The sequence below is a fragment of the Chiloscyllium plagiosum genome, chromosome 10, assembly GCF_004010195.1.
Source record: "Chiloscyllium plagiosum isolate BGI_BamShark_2017 chromosome 10, ASM401019v2, whole genome shotgun sequence".
Classification (NCBI taxonomy): Eukaryota; Metazoa; Chordata; class Chondrichthyes; order Orectolobiformes; family Hemiscylliidae; genus Chiloscyllium; species Chiloscyllium plagiosum.
The window spans coordinates 49,480,945-49,493,352 of NC_057719.1; the positions used below are offsets into that span (position 1 = coordinate 49,480,945).

A 12,408-nucleotide genomic window follows, 5' to 3' on the forward strand; every position below is an offset into this window, starting at 1 on the left:
GGATACAATAAATGATATTGGTGGATGTGCAGGTAAAACTTTGATGGATGTGGAAGGCTCCATTAGGGCCTTGGGTGGAGGTGAGGGAGGAGGTGTAGGCGCAGGTTTTACAATTCCTGCAGTGACAGGATGGGAGGGTGGGTTTTAGAGGGGCATGGACCTGACCAGGTAGTCACGGAGGGAACGGTCTTTGCGGAAGGCGGAAAGGGGTGGGGAGGGAAATATATCCCTGGTGGTGAGGTCTGTTTGGAGGTGGCGGAAATGTCGGCGGATGATTTGGTTTATGCGAAGGTTGGTAGGGTGGATGGTGAGCACCAGGGGCGTTCTGTCCTTGTTACGGTTGGAGGGGTGGGGTCTGAGGGCGGAGGTGCGGGATGTGGACGAGATGCGTAGGAGGGCATCTTTAATTACGTGGGAAGGGAAATTGCGGTCTCTAAAAAAGGAGGCCATCTGGAGTGTTCTGTGGTGGAACTGGTCCTCCTGGGAGCAGATACGGCAGAGGCGGAGGAATTGGGAATACGGGATGGCATTTTTGCAAGAGGTAGGGTGGGAAGAGGTGTAATCCAGGTAGCTGTGGGAGTCGGTGGGTTTGTAGAAAATGTCAGTGTCAAGTCAGTCATCATTAATGGAGATGGAGAGGTCCAGGAAGGAGAGGGAGGTGTCAGAGATGGTCCAGGTAAATTTAAGATCAGAGTGCAATGTGTTGGTGAAGTTGATGAATTGCTCAACCTCCTCGCGGGAGCATGAGGTGGCACCAATGCAGTCATAAATATAGCAGAGGAAGAGGTGGGGAGTGGTGCCGGTGTCGGAAGATCGACTGTTCTACGTAGCCAACAAAGAGACAGGCATAGCTGGGGCCCATACGTGTGCCCATGGCTACCCCTTTGGTCTGGAGGAAGTGGGAGGATTCGAAGGAGAAATTGTTAAAGGTGAGGACCAGTTCGGCCAAACGAATGAGGGTGTCAGTGGAAGGGTACTGTTAGGGACATCGGGAGAGGAAAAATCAGAGGGCTTGGAGGCCCTGGTCATGGTGGATGGAGGTGTAGAGGGATTGAATATCCATGGTAAAGATGAGGCATTGGGGGCCGGGAAACATACACCAGTGGCTCTCAACTTTTATATATCCATGAACCAGTAAGGTTGGGCAGAAGACCCCTGTGGACAACCTGCCAGTCCTACCCAATTTGTTTTGTTTTGCTACTGTAAAGAAGATACAACAGAATTCATGAAAACAATCAAAGTGCTTTTGATGAGACATCAATGAGGTGATGTCTAATAATACAGAGAGCTTCCACCTCATGTCAGGCTCCCCAGTCAATAAGTACATCCTCACTGCTTCCAGCCAATTCCAAAATTCTAATCCTGCAATTGTACAATCTATTAGTAATGGAGCGTGTTTGTAGAAGTATATTGTTGTTACTCAACATTTACTCAATTTGAGTTGCACATGTGGGAGCCAGTCTGGTTGTGTGGCATCATGCAAGTGGTGGGGTGAGGATTTTGACCTGTTCCCTCATATGGCCTCGTTTGTCAGTGCCATGCATTCTGAATCAGCACAGGTTCACCTTGAGGAAACCTATGAACTATGATTGGTTAATGGAGCACATTTTGAGAACCACTGCACTAGACCATCAATTCTGTCGGGTGCTTCCCAATCTATCCCTGACCTTGCATAGAATCTCCACAGAAATAGTATGAAAGCTTCTTTTCCCATTACTCTGTGTTCCAACCAAAGTTACATAAGAAGGCTGAGTATAAGATACAAGAGAGAGAGAGAGAGAGAGGGAAAGACTAATACTAAATGTACTTAATGGATTAATATTTAGATCAGAGTATTTTAGCCCTCTAGCCTTATTTACATGCTGTCAGCTGCATGACTAAATTAACTGGAACATAGGAGCAAGAGTAGGCTATTCAGCCCATTCAACCTTCTCCAGCAATCTAGATTATGGATGATCATCTACCTCATATTCCTCAGGCTATTCCCAAAATCCTTGATGTCATTGGTAACTAGAAATCTATCAGTCTGTGTCTTAAATTCACTGAAAGACTGAGCTTCCCCTGCTCTTTGGAATAGAGAATTCCAAACCATCACCGGAATGAAGATGTTCTTCCTTGTCTCAGTCCTGAGTGGTTTGTAATTTATTTTGGGATCGTATCTGTAGGTTTGAGATCTCATAGCCAGGAGAAATATCCTTTTTGCATTCATTTCATTTTTCCAAGTTTTAGAGAAACAAGCCCAGTCTCCTCAACTTCTCTTCATAAGAAGGTCCAACTATCCCAGATCATAGGAGAACCTCCACTGCACTCCCTGTTTGGTGAGTATATCCACTTTTAGGCAAGGTACCAGAACTGGAAAGTAGCTGCTGGCTGCTGGGCAAGAGAAACAGTTTGTGCAGCTGAATGTCACCAGCTGTTAGTAAAGGAAGGGTCAGCAGAAAACAGTTAACAGATGGTCAGGGGTTTTCAGGTCGGAAGATGAAATTGCAAATTTCCTTGTGAGACCCGACCTAGGTATCTGGGGCTGTTTTGTGTATTATGATGATCCCAGATGATAGTAATATTAAACAAGTCAAATCCCAAGGTGAAGACTAACTTGATTAACCCAAGTATTATTTTGCAATTTGTTTACCAGGACAGTCAGTCATTGAGCATATGCACAAGAGGTTGCCAATGTACTTTTAACAAAGGAACATTAAAATTTATTGCATACAAAAGATGTATTTTACACTGTATAAGACGTATTTAAAACCATCTTATTTCAAATATCAGAAAACCATTTTACTCTCAATAACAATCTCATAGATACGCAAACCTATGGGCTCCTGTCTCCATTTCAAATTTCCTTCTTTAGTTTGCATAGCTGTACCTACCTCCTTTCTGGCAAAATTATGAATTCACTTCATGTTATTTCTTTACTTAACACCTGTTCAGATGAGACTTCAACAAACTGCTAACACAGTAATCTTACTCTTCAATATGTGTTCAATAAGACCATAGACAAAGGATCAGAATTAGGCCATTCACCCCATTGAGTGTTCTTCACCATTTGATCATGGCTGTTATGTTCCTTAATTCCATTCTCCTGCTTTCTCCCCATAAGCTTTGATCCCCTTACTAACCAAGAACCTATCTATCTGCACTCCATGAATTCACCTCCACAGCCTTCTACAGCAATGAGTTCCAGAGATTATCCAGCCTCTGGCTGAAGAAATTCCTCCTCATCTCAATTTTCAAGTGTCGTTCCTTCACTCTGACACAGTTCCCTTGAGTCCTATTCTCTCTTATTAGTAGAAACATCTTCTCCACATCCATTTTATCCAGGCCTCTCAGTATTCTGCAAATTTTAATGAAATCCTGCCACCAACAACCTTCCAAACTCCATCAAGTACAGAACCAGAGTCCTCAACCTCTCCTCATATGACAAACCCTTCATCCCCAGGATAATTCTTATAAATCTCCTCCAGGCCCCCTCCAACCCCAGCACACTCTTTCTTAGATATGGGGTCCAAAACTGCTCACAAAATTCCAAATGCGATCTGACCAGAGCTGTACACAGCCTCCTACGTATATCCCAGCTCTTGTATTCTAGCCCTCTCAGCTAATGAAAGCTAATGTTGCATTTGCCTTCCAAACTGCCACTTGAAGTTAACCTTAAGAGAATGCCCAGCTAGGATTCCTAAGTCCGTTTGTGCTTCAGATGTCTGAAGCTCTTCCCCATCTAGAAAATAGTCTATGCCTCTACTTATCCTAGCAAAGTGCATTACACTTTTCCATATTATGTTCCATCTGCCACTTCTTTGTCCATTCTCTTAGCCTGAAAAAGTCCTTCTACAGCTTCTTCACTTACTCAACACTATCTGTCCCTCTACCTGTCTTTGTGCCATCTGCAAACTTACTAACAAAAACCTCAGTTCCTTCGTCCAGATCATTAATGTATAACATGAATAGTTATGCTCCCAACATTGACCCCTGTAGAACTCCAAACACCAGCTGCCATCCTGAAAAAGGCACTTTACTCCCACTCTCTGCCAGTCAGTCAATCTTCTATCCATGCCAGTACCTTGCCCCTAACACTCATGGGTGCTTATCTTATTTAGCAGCATCCTATGTGTTTGTCAAAGGCCTCTGTAAATCCAAATAGTGTTCACTGGCTCTCATTTGCTTAACTTGCTCATTACTTTCTCAAAGATTCTAACACATTTATTAGGCATGACCTCCCCATTTCAAAGCCGTGCTCACTCAGTCCTATTTTAGCATGCACTTCCTGTATTCAACAGCTCCGTAGGATATCTTCCTCTCTGATACATGAAAGCATTCTGTTTCTGGAGATTTCCTCTTACTAACTTCTAACCCACTCAGGACCATTTTTCTTCCACCCTGACTGTTTGGAAATTGATAAATTGCACTGATGTCACATGGGTTTTCTCTCTGAAAGAAATCTGCACACTCTTTGACCTTCTGGATGGTCTGTCTTTCTTTTCAAAAGATAACTTGTTTACCCTTGTTTTTGAAAGCACTGCATTATTCACATCAATTTTTTTTGTAAACAAATCATTTAAATGCATGCAAACTCAGCCAAGCCAAACTCTCAGAACTCAAAATCTAAAATGAAAGTAAATCTATGTTTCTCCCTTTTTGATACAAATGGAGAAATACAAATCAAACATAAAACTGGACATGGTTCTGTCTACTTTAGAATCCCAAGTTTCCAATTAAAAATGATGATATACTATGAAACTTCACTTACCTATGAGGCATCTAGTTAGTTTATGTAGGCATCTCCTCCGCTTGTAGATCTAAGTGAGAATTAAATAAGAAGTCAGCTTTAACGGGGTACATTACCTTCTGAGTTTTAACACCTGTGGAGTTAAAGTCAACCACATGGAAAATCTTTTGTGCTCACACTGGAAAGAGTAAAGCCAATCCATGGCTTCAAGAACACATGATTGTTTGATATGTTTTTCATGGAAAAGGTTCCTAACAGCTCAGAAAATTTTCCCTGTGGCATGTTATGCAAGGTGAGTGAGTTACTATTGAACACTGGACCTTATGCTTGTGTGCTAATTAAGCATTTTCATCATAACCTGCCAATATTTAACTTCACAAACGCATTGCAGAAATTCACTAAGGGTTTCATTGCAAGTAATGTTATAGTCCGTTCATCTATGATTTTGTCATTTTCCTTCATTTTAGTAAGATTTCTGTATTTCAGATATGGGAAGGGGGAGGTGACAATCTATTATCATAAACATTGGACTGAACAGCTATCAAGAGATGCAGTGGGGCATAGTGGAGGACAGATTGTAACACTGCACTAATTTACAACACTGGGAATCAAATTATTCAGACTGAGAACTATAGATGGATTTTGTTTAAAGAAATGATGATAGTTCATAACATCTGGAACATTTTGAATACAAACATCAATTCTTGCTGCAAAAAAAATAGTGAAATAAGTCTATGAGCCCTATGGCCAATAGCTTTTAAAATTTCCTCCAAACCAATTGTCTACAATAAATTCACCTCGTGCAGTAAATTACTTGATAATCCACAGATGCCTTACAGTTATACTAGTTATTTTAGAAAAGAGAACTCCCCTGTGAAGTTTCTATATTTTCACAGAGTACATGAATTAATAGAAGGCTGTCTAAAAATTGTTTTCACATATTAATTAACCTTCCAGTATTTCATCATTAGTAACTTGCAACTGGAATAGAAACACCATTTTTGAATGTATGCTCGAACGCTTCTGGTGCAATGCTTGAACTTCCAAAATACATTCTATCTTCATTGTGTATTGATCCATCAATCAGCCACAGTTAAGAGCATCACTTTAGCTCAGGGGAAGTCAGAAAGTAATGATCACCTCAGCAATATTATACTACCATATACAACCCTGAAATTCTTGGGACTAGGAAGGACAAAATGTCTGGTTGCAGTTCTGCACCACAAGACTGCAATCAACTTAGTTACACCAAGACTGCAATCCACTTGCATTGGTACTTTCAATTACAATAGTGAGAGATTTCTGCCCACTCTCCTACTTCCATGCCTAGATCCAACAAAGCCTAACTCTGTTGAGAGGTTTGGGTGAGTATCTGTCCAACATCAAGTCATGAATTAGTCATGACTTCTTTCAATATTTTTTCTTAACTGTTCACAGGCTGTGGATATTGCTGACTTGGCCAGCATTTATTCTCTTTGGGAAGGTGACTGTCAGCTGCCTTCTTGAACTGCTGCAGTCCATATCTTGTGGATATAGCTACAGTTCAGGATTTTGGTGTTAGTATTGTTGAATTCATTGCAAATGATGTAATGTAGAAGAATTGACAATGGCTGACCATGCACCAAGATTTTCAAATGCTGCACCAGAGACCTTGGTGGAAGACTGGAAAGGAGAGATGTCCTATATCCTCACACAGTGCCTAAGAGCATGCCGATACGTGCTCAGAAGTGAATGGCAAGAAGTAGTGGAGACGTAAATAGCCAGGGTGTACTTCCAAGGACCAGAATTGAATGCAAGAAGTTCAATGATCTCACATAAATTGTCAATGTCAGTAAATTCATCTTCAAATGTCATATCTTACCATAAGGTAGATGCTTGTTGAGGCATAACAAGTCTCATCTACTGCTCAATTCACCACACCAGAACCACCTGCCTACCATCAATCCTATCAATCCAGACTCGTTCCTAATATTAATGTGCTATACTTCACCCTTGAAATGTTCAAGAAGAAAACAGGAAGAAGACAAAGGGATGAGTTCACTAACACCTTGGCTGGAGTGCAGGATGCTGCCCCCACCACTTAAACATGACAAAGCATTCCATGCCGACAGCCTGTTTATCCTCTAGTATCAGTGAACCATCCCCAATTGTCGTGGTTAAATGCTTTCTTTATCTAACTAACAAATTTATGATAGGAGTAATGGTTTAATTGGCTTTAGGTTTGGAAAGCTGTGAGATGCAGCAGTCTTTAATTGAAGTTATCATGTCACTGACATATTTGAAAATGCGATTTGTAGGTCGGATAATGGAAAAGTTACAGTGATCAGCAGGAGCTGTACTGGAAATTGTAGAAATACGCGATGGTAATTATGAGAGAAATCTTGATAGACTTTCGAAAGAGGTTACAAAAGGAACAACTGAGTTAGAAACTGTCTGCAATAAGTTAGCTTATGGTGCCCATTTGTATGCTTTACAATTGGATAAGGAAAATAGAAAATTGTAGGAATTGGTAAAAGAGCTGCAGGATAAAAATGATTGCCATCAGGAATGCATGGTATCCATAATGTATAATGGGGAAAAGACTGCAGATAGACCCAATATTGCGACAGGATATTGATGCTGAAATCGATGATGAAATGGACTTCACTCTCAATATTGCAAAATTCAAAACATGCCAGAAAAATTTATGAACAGACAGCAGCTGGGACTGTTATCTTGAAAGACAAGGCAAGGAACCTTGAAAATGCATTTAACAATGTTTCCACAACTGTTTCATCCCTGTGTAGTGACACAAAGCCAGTGTGTAATATCACCCATGAGCTGGAAGGGATGGACAAAGGAGTAGAAATGCTCAGCACAGTTAGAGATGTGATCAACAAGCCCCTTTTCCCCAGTAAAGTTAAAGAAGCCCTCTGTGAAAACTGAATTGTATTCACAGAGAGTTCCCATGACAGTGACATGGAGAGCATCTTTTACACTCAACTAAAATCAATACTAAAACAAGTAGTCTGAAAGCATCATAGCTTCGAGACTTGCAAATCTTACTTCATTCCAAAGTTTAAAAAAATGCTCTTTTAAACTGCTGTACAAAAATGTTGTGAACAAAATGATTTAGCTTGTTCTCAAAACAGAGACATTCAATTTGAACTCTAATTTGGAATGAGAAATGTTTTGTGCATATACTTGTATTGTTTCTTTTTGAAGGTCGTTTTAAAAGAAAGAACTAAGAAAGGTTTTCTTTAAGACAATAGAAATTTAAAATGCCAGCTTGAAATAATCAAAGAATTTTGACAATTTTTTGATTAATGTACATGAAAGCAGGACATTACATCATTTGATTACTTGGGTCCTGTCCCTCCAAAAACTGGCAGAGTTAACTCTTTCTGTTGACAAATTTAAATCTTCTCACACACCTTCTATGTGGTGAGATGTGTGATTCTGGAAATTATGAACCCGCTGGGCTTCTTTCTGAAGCACAGTGGATTTTGTGGGGGGGGGGGGGGTTTGGATTTTTGAACAGAGTTCAATAACACAGCAAGGAAGCTGGAAGTCGTTTGGAAACAAAGTCTTCGAAATCAGGACAATCCTGAACTGACTACACTCACTTTTTTTTTCAATATAAGAACACTGTGTAAAACACCAAGTCTGATGTAATTGTTTCTGAAATTAGGATTGATAAAATTACTTGATATAAGTTGCTTGTTCAAACATGCAATGGAAAATTCAATTGAACTTTGAATGGAAAATAAATTTAAATATTTAAATTTTAATTTAAAACAAGAGCCAACAGAAACAGCCTAGGTGGTTTAATTTGTATTAGGAAAAAAGTGGGATAGATGGTTTGGGAAAAAATTGATTGACCACTAATGAAAGCTGTTAGCCCAACAATGCTGCAGAGGCTGGACTCAAAAGAACCTTTAGTCTATTGTTGTCAATTCTAAATTTGGAATAATTTTAAAAGTAGAGAAGTTGAGTCTAATCTAGCATGTTACGTTTGAGAAAATTGAATGTACTTTTTTTGTAAGAAAGACAAAACAAGCAAGTTTGGTAATGCTTGAAACCACACAGTAATAATGTTTGTCTCTTTTAAAACGATTGTGAAAACAGGCAGTTTGAAAAAAAACTGGACAGAGGGTTTCTCCCAAGTTCTTGAATCAGTTATGATAGTAATTCATGGGGCCACACTTAGAATAAAGGTATAGTAACAGGAAAAAACAGTGACACAACATTAAAAATGCAGATGGGAATAACTCATTTAGGTGTAGTGAAATGGCATATATCCAATAAAATTAAAATATTGATAAAAGTCAATAATTAACAGTTGTCTTTTGGAGATATGTGAGCCTTTGCTTACATGATATTTCTAAAGGGAACTGAATTGGTTGATTTGGCCACCAACCACATTGGGACCAGGCAAGAACGATACATAAGCACCCTCCACCAACTTTTAGATTAGATTAGATTACTTACAGTGTGGAAACAGGCCCTTCGGCCCAACAAGTCCACACCGGCCCACCGAAGCGTAACCCACCCATTCCCGTACATTTACCCCTTTACCTAACACTATGGGCAATTTGGCATGGCCAATTCACCTGACGTGCACATCTTTGGACTGTGGGAGGAAACCGGAGCCCCCGGAGGAAACCCACGCAGACACGGGGAGAATGTGCAAACTCCACACAGTCAGTCGCCTGAGTCGGGAATTGAACCCGGGTCTCTGGCGCTGTGAGGCAGCAGTGCTAACCACTGTGCCACCGTGCCGCCCACTAATCTTTTGATCTTTTGAAAAGATTACCTGAAAGTCAAGAATGCATGGCATGATCTTGGGATATCAATCTAAGTGTGTAGAGGTGGTTGTTACATGTGAAGTAGCTAACATGTAGGAATGCAAGGTGAAAAGGCAGTGAAGAATAGGTCTCAGATGTACACCTACTTAGATTAAATGATAATGCACTGATATACAATTCATGAACAAACTAAATGAACAAATCAACAAATGTGGTTTTGTTGAGAAGGAAGTAAAAATTACAATTGGAGACTAATGGTGGAAATGCTGAAGAAATATCCACAAATGGATAAAAGTGAAGGAAAAACCAGAGAATTGATTAAGTCCATGCATAACTTGTCACGAGCCAATTTCAACTTTATCCCATGTATAATCAGCTTGTGACTACTGAACAACATGTATATGCTTATGTAAGATCTTAATCATCTGTTTTGAAGGTATCAAGGGGTGGAATGCAATGCCAGGCTTAAGAATGACATCTCCAAACCAGATCATCATCACCAATCTCCAATAAAGAGTTAATTGGATATGGCAATAGGCAATTGGAGGAAAATACATGAAAAGCAGGCTTACTGGACAGCAGCCTGTTTTGGCTGGCAATGACCCTGCCTTTGATGGGGAACAGGCTGTTTTTGCAGTGAAACCTGGACTTACCTGTAACTAGACCTTAAAGAACCCATTAGAGGCCCTCTTGTATCCCTACCCTGAGACCTGCGTTCAAGTGCCATCTGCTCCAGAGATGTACAATAACATCTCTGAACAGGTTGATTAAGCGATAGGTTAAAATGAAAAAAAAAACCCATGAAACACCTACACACCCATAACTCAAAGTTTTGAGAGACTGGCAGCTAGCTATCCAGCAACAGCATCAGTCAAACTTTTTAAACACAACTGGCATTCTTCCTTCTTTCTTGGAGCAGCACGGTGGCTTAGTGGATAGCACAGCTGCCTCATAGCACTGGGGTATCCAGGTTCGCTTCTACCCTTGGGTTACTGTGTGAAGTTTATACATTCTTCCCATATTTGTGTGGGTTTCCTCCCCCAGTCCAAAGATGTGCACGTTAGGTGGATTGGCCATGTTAAATTGTCCATACTGTCCAGGGATGTATAAGTTTGGTGCATTAACCATGGAATATGCAGGGTTAGGCGTTATGTCAGTAACACAATAACTTCAGGATAAGGGGGTGAGACTTGATGGGATGTTCTTTGGAGGGTCGGTGTTGACTCAATGGACCGAATGGCCTGCTTCCACACTGTAAAGATTCTATGATTCTTGCAGTAGAAATTAGGCTGACGTGGTGGCTCAGTCGTTAGTACTGCTGCCTCACTGTGCCAGAAACCTGGGTTTGATTCCATCCTGAGGCAACTGTCTGTGTGGAGTTTGCACATTCTTGCCATGTCTGTATGGGTTTCTTCCAGATCCTCCAGTTCCCTCCTACAGTCCAAAGATGTGCAGGTTAGTGGGGTGGCCATGGTAAATTGCCCATACCGTCCAGGGATGTGCAGGCTAGGTGGGTGAGCCATGGGAAATGCAGGGTTACAGGAATGGGGTGGATCTAGTTGGGAATTTCTTTGGAGAGTTCTGAGGACTAGATGGGCTGAATGGCTTGCTTCCACACTGTACTGATTCTATGAAATTGGAGATGGAGGTCAAGGAAAAACAACAAAAAATAACAGCTGGAGGAAGGACACAACTTTATTTTTAACTCCACTGAGGAGATGATACTGGCCATCATCAGCCACATACCTGACATTACTTCTTCATCTTACTGTTTGCTCATTTCTCAGTCTCCACTGATTTACAAATCAATAATGTGAGTACACACTTCTTAATTTCTCCTCACCTAAGACCACAACGGAACTCTTCTTTGTTCTTCATTTCAGATAATTAAGAACTAGAATGCATGGAGGTGCTGGGGAGAAATTGAAAATGAGCAACTTCATCACTGGATTTCACAGTTGCAGCCACCAACTCAGGTATTGTTATTGTATCGAATTTAGAAGTTGGAAGGAGTTGGAGAGTACTCCATCATACTCCTGATTTGTGCCTTGTAAATGGTGGCTAGGCTTTAGAGAGGCAGGAGGTGAATGGCTTGCACAGCATTCTTAGCCTCTGATTTGCTCTTGTCACCACAGTATTTATATGGCTGAAATAAAAATAAAGGTTGAAACTTTATTGCTGGAACAGCACAGCAGGTCAGGCAGCATCCAGGGAACAGGAGATTCGACGTTTCGGGCACAGGCCCTTCTTCAGGAATGAGCAGAGAGTGTTCAGCAGGAGAAGATAAAAGGTAGGGAGGAGGGACTTGGAGGAGGGGCGTTGGAAATGTGATAGGTGGAAAGAGGTCAAGGTGAGGGTGATAGGTCGGAGTAGGATGGAGGCGGAGAGGTCAAGAAGAAGACTGCAGGCCAGGAAGGCGGTGCCGGGCTGGAAGGATAGTAAGTTTGCAGATGACACTAAAATAGGAGGGTTCCAATGAGGAACATTACCAGAAATTGCAGCAGTACCTTGATCGGCAGCAGAAGTGGGCTGAGAAATAACATGTGGAGTTTAACATAAGTAAGGGTCACGTCTTGCATTTTGGAAAGCCAAATCCAGGTAGGAGTTTAATAATGAATGAGAGGGTCTTAAGGAGTGTAGTGTAACAAAGGAAATTAGAGATCAGGTGCATGGTTGTCTAAAATTTGAGTCACAGATACACAGGAGAGTGAAGGAGGCTGTTGGCACACAGGCCTTCATCAGGGCATTGAGTATAGAAGTTGGGAAGTTATGTTCCAGTTGTACAGGACATTCAGAAGGCTGCGTTTGGAGTATTGTGTTCAATTGTGGTCACCTTGCTACAGGAAGAATGACTTTTTTCTTTAGCGTGTAGGAGACTGAGGGGGATCTTAT

General features: G+C 41.1%; 1 long non-coding RNA gene across 2 annotated transcripts in view; it reads right to left on the reverse strand.

Moving 5' to 3' along the window:
• Window positions 1-12,408, reverse strand: part of LOC122553633 — a 59,697-nt gene that overhangs the window by 39,295 nt on the left and 7,994 nt on the right. For both annotated transcript variants that reach the window (XR_006312774.1, XR_006312775.1), the window contains exon 2: window positions 4,751-4,799. This is a non-coding gene — a long non-coding RNA (uncharacterized LOC122553633). The remainder of the gene's footprint in view (window positions 1-4,750; window positions 4,800-12,408) is intronic.